We start from the raw sequence: 8,202 nt of genomic DNA, 5'->3' as shown, positions 1-8,202 counted from the left end.
AGTTAGGTAAAATCGATAATATCTTTTATAAAGACTTTCTTCACTTTTATCCCCTGACAAAATGAAGTTAACAAACCAGCAAACCACTGATTAAATAGAGGCAGAAAGAAAATAACATCTAAAAATGAAATTCCTACTTGCTTTCTCTTGCTATTTGTTTCAAAGGCAGTTTTATCAAAGGGGTGGGAGGAAGTCACTGACTCCACAAAAACCTGCCAACACACATAGAAAGGAGGAAAGCTTTACAAGGTGATAAACTCTGGGTCTTCCAAACTAATTTATTTAATGGACATTTTTCCTTACCAACCAACAAATAACATAGAACTTATTTTAAAACTTCCTCACCTTCTAAATTTTCAAGGTAAAGGGTCAGAAATTTCTTCACTTCACTCATTTTTACTTAATTTTAAATTCATGTTGGAGCTACATAGAAAGAGTCATTTATTTAAGGACCATTAGCATTTGCCTTTCTGGAGAAAGATGGAAGAAATTCCTTTGGTGTTACGTTTTCCCTCCCACTGGCAGGCTGGCTGACCTTGAAGAGAGCAAGCTCAGCACCTTGGGTCTCCATCTGTAAAATTAGTATAATATTGACTTCACATAAGTGTTGGAGAAAGATGTATTAATGAGCACATAAACAACTGGAGCTCTGGCATCAAATCACTGTTCCACATGCCCTTGCACTATGGCTCCTCAGCAAGGCCTTCCCATGGCTATACCACCATTGCCCTCCATCCCAGGCCCACTTCAGCCTGATTCTTCTTGGCCCATCAAGGTGGTCTTTGCATTCTCTCTTCAACAAAGGCTCCCAGACACAAGAGACACAGGAACTGGCTGTCTTCCTTTCCTTCAATACTGCCTCTTAAGGAGCAATGGCATCTAAGAAACCTCACAGAGCAATAGCAAAATTGTTTGTATGTAGACAAAGATTTCTGATTCTTGATGTACACAAAATAAAGATCTTTAAAAAAAAAACCTACACAAGAATCTGTCCTACAGTAAAATATTGGCAGCCAACTGGAGATGAGCATGGAGTGAAATGTTAACAGCCGCAATGATAACAGTCAGTTACCTTTTTTTTTTAAGATTTATTTATTTATTTATGATAGACAGAGAGAGAGAGAGAGAGGCAGAGACACAGGAGGAGGGTGAAGCAGGCTCCATGCCGGGACCCCGATGTGGGACTCGATCCCGGGACTCCAGGATCTCGCCCTGGGCCAAAGGCAGGTGCTAAACCACTGAGCCACCCAGGGATCCCTGTTTTAATGAATGCTTGTTCAAGGCCAAGAATGAACATTGTTATTTAATTTTTATACCAGGTAAGCAATGGAGGTGTGACCATTCCTACTTTACAGATAAAAAATTGATCAGAGCTAAAGAAGTTAAAGAAATTGTTGACAGCTAATAGAGTCAGGGTTTGATGCCATATAAAAGAGGAAGACTCTGTACATTTATTCATCATTTATCGCCTTGTGCACAAAATAAAAGAGCTAATATGAAATCAAAAAGGATAATGGGGACCTATTGTACTGGAAGAGGATGTGAAACATAGGGAACCCAGAGCCCATGTCAAGGCACTAAGTGGGCACAACTGAAGGGGAGGCAGAGAGGGTGCATGCTCTGAGATGTAAAGGCACCTACTCTTCCCTCCTGGCACCACCACACTCCCAAAGACTCAGAGTTGAGAGTTTTTATTTTTTGCCATATTTTCCATCATCTACAATTCTTAAAATTGTTATTAATAGGCACATCTTTTATGCAAAGCTTTCTTTTGGAAATTGATTGGAAGCAGATAGATGGGTGAGGCAGCAGGGGAAAACACTAAGTAGAAAGGGTGGTAAGTGGGTGGATGGGGGTCACCAGAGAGAAAATGAAATCAGAAATATATTCGTACTTGCTTGGAAAAAAATGACTAAGTAAAATAAGTGTGATTATTTGAGGCAGCCAGTCAGTCTGACCTTTATAAAAAGAGCAGAATGATTCTACTTTTCTCCCACTCCAAGTCATTTTAAAGCAATCCATAAAAGTTGACTTCTACCAGAGAGTAGTGGGATGCTGTAGTAGAGCTGTTATCTATGAAAAGAATTGCAGTGGGCCAGCATATGCTGTTATTAAAGTATAAGGGTGGTGAACCCCAAAGGAAATGCAGGCAGTTCCTCTTGCTTGACTCATCACAGATATAGCATGTAGAGAAGCTGGGTGAAAATATCTTAAAGGAAAAACTTGATAGGAACAAAGTGGTAAGCTGCCACATCTTCTTAAACCATCTCCACATTTTATCTCCTGCTGTACTCCCAGGCTGGCAGGAGAGAGATGCCACGGGAGGTAGATGGGGCAGTGGCCCAAAGTCTCTCCTCATCAGTGAGCCAGACTGAGTGAAGAAAAAGGTGGGCAATCTCATTTCCTCACTGAATGAGAAGATTCTCTCGTGAAGCCTAAGAAAAGGCGACCACTTATGAGGAAAAAAGAACAAAAAAATGGAAGCTCATAGGTATTCATCTTAAAAGGTTTTCAAGTCTGATGACAGGATTTTGTGATCTTCACTGTGTGCAAAGGCTTAAGAGATGCCAATGCTCATTAATGCAGAAAGTCAAGGCTTCCCTAAAGGACCTATATTAGTTTCCTAGGGCTGCTGTAACAAAGCACCACAAACTGAGTGCCTTAAAGCAACAGAAATCTATTGTCTCACAATCCTGGAGGCCAGAAGTCTGAATTGGAGTTGTTGGCAGTGCTGTGGTCTCCCTGAAGCTGAAGGGGAGAATCTGCCCTTGCTTCTTCATAAATTCTAGAAGAGGCCATGGATCCTTAGTATTCCTTGCCTTGTAGCTACATCATTCCAGTGTTTGCCTCTGTCATCACATGGCATTCTCCTGGTGTGTCTAGGACTTCACATATCATTTGCCACTTCTAATGAGGACAATAAACGTACTGGATTAGGGGCCACTCTAATGACCTCATCTTAACTTGATTACATCTACAAAGAAATTATCTCCAGTAAAAGTCATAATTCACAGATATTGCATAAGACTTCGACATATCTTTTTGGGGAACTCCAAATGCTCATGTTCACATATTTCATTCACTCTCCAAGGAGAACACATCTGCATCATGTCTGTTGACTCTTACAGGAGTAGTTCCATATAGCAGGGTGGTGCATAGTGAGAAGTAGGTTGAGGTACTCAGGGTGAAAAGCCTAAACAAAAGTCCAACGAGAGACACCAAGGGTCAGGTAGGTAAGAAGCAGCAGATGAGACCAAGAAGTGTTATCAATTTCACGTTACTGGATACAAAAAGAAAGAAGAGTAAGTAGCAATGTCAAATTCCCAGTGAAGTTTAATGAGCTAATGTTTGAAAAACAACAACAGAATGATTATTTCTCTCACATTCAGTGCTAAAGATTATAGCTTTAATGCAAGTTTTAGAACATATTATATGAAGGTTGAAAATTTTCCAATAAAATAAAGCCATGCATAGACTCCTGAAACCCACTCTAAAAGCTTTAAACTACCTTATATTTGCAAACAGTAGGGCCAAGACAGATAGATTGCATAAATAAAGCGATTAAACTATAAAATATTTGAAAATCCATTTTTTCCCAAAGATATATATTAACTAAAAATAGCCTAATACAGGTTTTCTCCTTTGGGAATATGAGTGGCTCAGTTATTGTAGACTCTATTTCCACTCCAAATATACATAGAAATACTTAGTAAATATAAGACTTTTAAAATACAAAAATGATCCTAAAGGAAATAAAAAATATATAAATAGTTCACAAATGAAAGAATAAATGTAAGAGGTGATGCCCCTGCCTCTGGAAGAAAATAAACCCATCAGATCTCAACATAAATCCTGATAGCAAAAAGCTAGGTTTTTAACACCTATCTAGGAACATGAACATGGAAATAATGCACTTAAATAAAGCCAGGAACTTAAAATAGCCATGTTTTCCATGCAAAGGGAACTGGAAGTGTCAAAGAAATCTGTAGTGTGTTAAAAATATTGGATAGGGAAAAGTTAAATTTCCCAAGAGAAATTAAAATTGTATATCTAATTAGGTGTGAGATCTAAATGGGTACTATGCCAATTGGCACAGGACACTCAATTTGGGAAATGAGTTTAAAAAAAAAAAAACAATTCTAGATCAATGGAAAATAGTATCTCTCCCAGAAGTAAACAAACAACAAAAAGACAATACCTTGAAAAGAACTCAGATCACACGACTCCCACAAATAAATAATTGTGAAGGTGAGCTAACCCTAAGAAATTATAATACAAAGAAATAGAATACTATGAGAAAGTCAGCAATACAAGAGGATAATTAGCATGCTAATTAAAACCTTAAAATAGCATATAAAAAGATTCCCAAATAAGTATATTTAAGTGATTAAAAAATAAGAATGTGAAATAAAGCACTAATAAGGTTAATGACACTGTTTAAAAACACTGATTAGAAAAGATTTAAACATATTTCTAGAAATTAAGAAATAATTATTACTAAAATAAAGCAAGGAATGGGTAAAGTTGTGCATTACATAGCCAGAGAAGATAGGTAAACTGGGAAATAGTCTGGGAAAAATTACCCAGGAGTACAAACAATAGAAAATATAAATACACAGTTAAAATATGAAGAATAAATTGAAAAAGTCTAACACACTTTCAATAAAAGAGTCAGAAGAATAATAGAGAAAATAGTGGCAATGTAGAAATTTAAAGATAAATAGCAGAGAACTTTCCAGAAGAGATCATCAGTCCACAATGTAAGCAAATATAGTAAAATCCTGAGGATAAAAAAAATAAATTTGCACAAGACACACCAGAATAAAATTTCATAATACCAAATCAAAGAGAAAATATTGAAACCAAGTTGGAGAAATAGAGATCATCTCTAAAGAGGTGACCATTGGGGGTGCCTACATAGCTCAGTTGGTTAAGCATCTGCCTTCAGCTCAGGTCATGGTCCTGGGGTCCTGGGATGAGCCCCACATTGGATTCCCTGCTCAGTGGGGAGTCTGCTTCTCTCTCTTCCCCTTCCTCTGTCCCCCACTCCCAGCTCATGCTCTCTCTCTCTCTCAAATAAATAAATAAGATCTTTTAAAATAAATAAATAATTAATTAATTAAAAAGTGACCATTAAAAGGTTTGCAGATTTCATATCAGCAAATATAGAGATCAGGAGACAATGGAAAAAATCTGTCTTATGATTTTATAAAAGGTAACCAATTATTCAAAAATAAGTTGCCAGACAAAAACAAGAAGCAACCAACAACAAAACAGCATTATAAATAGAAGAGATAAACTAAGGTAATCAAAATGAATCCAAATTATTAATCACAAGAAATACAAGTAATAAATGGATTATTTTTAACCATAAAAAAACAGAGATTTTAAGATAGGACTTTTTAAAAAGTTATTTGTTGCTTACACACAATGTACTTAATACCTAAATATACAAAAGTATTACATTTAAAAAACACCAAAAGATAAACAATACTAAAATAACAAAATATACTATTGCTATATTAATATTAGGGAATAGAATAGAGATTTTAGGCAAAATTTATGTTAGAGATAAAGAAATAATTTTAATAGCATAAGGATAGTTTCACATGAAGACGATCCTGAACATACCTCATAACATTGCCTTAAATACAAAGAACAAAAATTCAAAAAAGCATCCCTAATAAGAGTGAATAAACTATTCTCTCAAACACAATATATGTATGAATTAAACTTCTATAGATGTGAAAACTCGTTAGTGTTTTACGACAAACATTATCTCCACTGTCATTCACATTTTTCCCATCACAAGTTATTTTTTTTACAATGCAGAGAAAAGGATGTTTTATTATCTTAAACCATAAATTATAATTCTTATAAAAGTTATATAAATGCAGACTGATCATCTTTAAACTCTCAAAAAGCCAAATAAAAATAAAGCACAGAAAATTGAATTGAGAAAGTTCTGACATAATTCTTCCACATGTTATGTGTCATCAGGAAGAATCACTGCAATAGTTGCCCAAAGTAGTATTAAAGGTAACAAAAGAGAGGTTTGGTCTTAAACATAAATTCAAATGTATAGTATATCTACAATAACAGGTCAAAGAGGAAGTATATCTGCAATGTCTAACGGTAATAAACAGTTAGTCTGCAAATACTGTATTCTTGAGTGAAATAAGAAAGCAGATCAGGGTTAAAATGTTGGACAGTCTTAACAACCAGGCCACCTGTCAGGACCATTTCTCACGGTACATAGTGCTCTACCTGTAACTAAACCGTGTGTTATTATTCTAGAACCAGTACTTTATTTGCAGAGTCCGCATATCAATAGGTAACAAATGATTAGACATCAGGATTGGTAGGGATACCAAGTATTATTTCACAACTGCCACTATGTGTTTCTTCTTCTCTGGGACAATCGACACAGATCCGGGCTTGCTGTGTTTGAGACGATTCACCTCCTTTCGTCGGGAAGCTTCCTTCAGGATGCGCTGTTCCTGGATCTGGCTGTAGATGGATTTTGGTAGGTGCCGGTGACGAGCAATGCGTTTTATGTGAGGATGATGCTGAAATCTCTCCTTCAACTTCTGGTTATAATCTTTGGCTGCTTTTTCTCGTGATGTAAGCACACCCAATTTTTCAGAAGCATTAGCTTTCCATAGACGAATGTTCATTTCATCAGATCCACACATAATATATTTGCTGTCAGAAGTCCATTTCACACAGATAACATATTGCATTCTCTTTGTGTGATAGACCTCCCTGCTTCTACTTTTGTCCACAGGAAAGATACAAATAGATTTATCAAAACTAGCTGACACAAACTCTTTCCCAGTGGGAGAATAATCCACATCAAGCACCGCAGATACATGATCCATATGTACCATTACGGGAGTGTCCGGTGCACGCATATCAAAAGCATATAAGTTGTGATCTTCATTTGCTGCAGTAAAAATGAAAGCTTCCATAGGGTTGCAACATATTGTATTTGTTCTCATATCTAAGATGACCTTTTTCAGGGGAGTAGCTTGCCTCATATCATATAGTACTATATTTCTGTCAGAAGCACAACTTCCCAAGAGAAATGTCTCAATTGGATTAAATTTAACACTACTTATACTGTCGAATCCCCAGCTCATTGAACATATAGGACTTGTTCTTTGCTCATCCCAAATGTCTACTTGCTGTCCACATGTGGCAAAAACAGCTTCTTTCCAGTGATGATCAATTCCTGCATACACTGTCTTTCCTAGTCTTGTATGCAATGGTTCCTCCTCTTCTCCATAGCCTGGTCCATCCATTTTCCACTGCTTCACAGTTTTGTCATCACCAACAGTAAAAAAAGAAGTCCCACAAAATCGAGTACATATTCCTCGTACAAAACCTTCATGTGCTTGTATTGTGCGGATACATTTTCATTTAGTCAAATTCCAAATTCTAACCTCTCCATCACATGCCCCAGAAAGGACAGTAGCCAGGCTCTTTGGATGCTTTGCCAAGCAATTGACTCCATCTCAGTGACCATCCAGGGAAGCAAGAAATGGTTTTGCAAATACCCGTTCCAGTTTGGTAGCATTTAAAGCTCTTACGTACTCTCGTGGGACCTCAAAAGGATGTAAGGTAGGATCATAGTTTCTTGGAACTCATTGTAAGTCCAGCTTGGTTTCGTGGACATAGTTGTCCGGGTTCCGGCTCAGCATCTTCACCTTCATTTTGGCTGCTGGGCGTCCCCACAAGTTATTTTTTTAAACAAGTTTAATAATAAATAGTTAAGCTTCTTACTTTAAACAACTTTTTTAAAAATCCTTTTTTATAGAGTGGCTCTCGGTGTATAAAAAAGTCTCATAAACATTGATGCTGAGAGAAAGTAGGTCACAAAGTCATAGAGAACATCTAATAACTAAGACTAAGCCTAGGGCTCCTAATTGTAAAAATCAATGTTCTTTACATGTTACCAATGGCCTCTCAAGCATCTTGAAGAAATAATTAGAAAAATAAAATCATTTCTATCATCCAGTATTTATTATGTGTGTGCACTGTCTAAAAAGTGCATATGATGATGACTCAGACATACACAGACTATATGTATTATCTTTTTTAAAAGATTTTTATTTATTTATTCATGAGAGACACAGAGAGAGGTAGAGACATAGGCAGAGAGAGAAGCAGGTAACAAAATAACAAATATATTATGTGTGG

The 8,202-nt window shown here is 36.5% G+C and overlaps 1 pseudogene; it reads right to left on the bottom strand.

The window, feature by feature from the left end:
- Positions 1–5,690: 5,690 nt before the first annotated feature.
- Positions 5,691–7,755, bottom strand: LOC112919502 (DDB1- and CUL4-associated factor 13 pseudogene; annotated as a pseudogene).
- Between the last annotated feature and the right edge of the window lie 447 nt (positions 7,756–8,202).

Source organism: Vulpes vulpes, chromosome 1, assembly GCF_048418805.1.
Source record: "Vulpes vulpes isolate BD-2025 chromosome 1, VulVul3, whole genome shotgun sequence".
Classification (NCBI taxonomy): domain Eukaryota; kingdom Metazoa; phylum Chordata; class Mammalia; order Carnivora; family Canidae; genus Vulpes; species Vulpes vulpes.
This window is presented reverse-complemented; position numbering and strand designations above follow the sequence as displayed.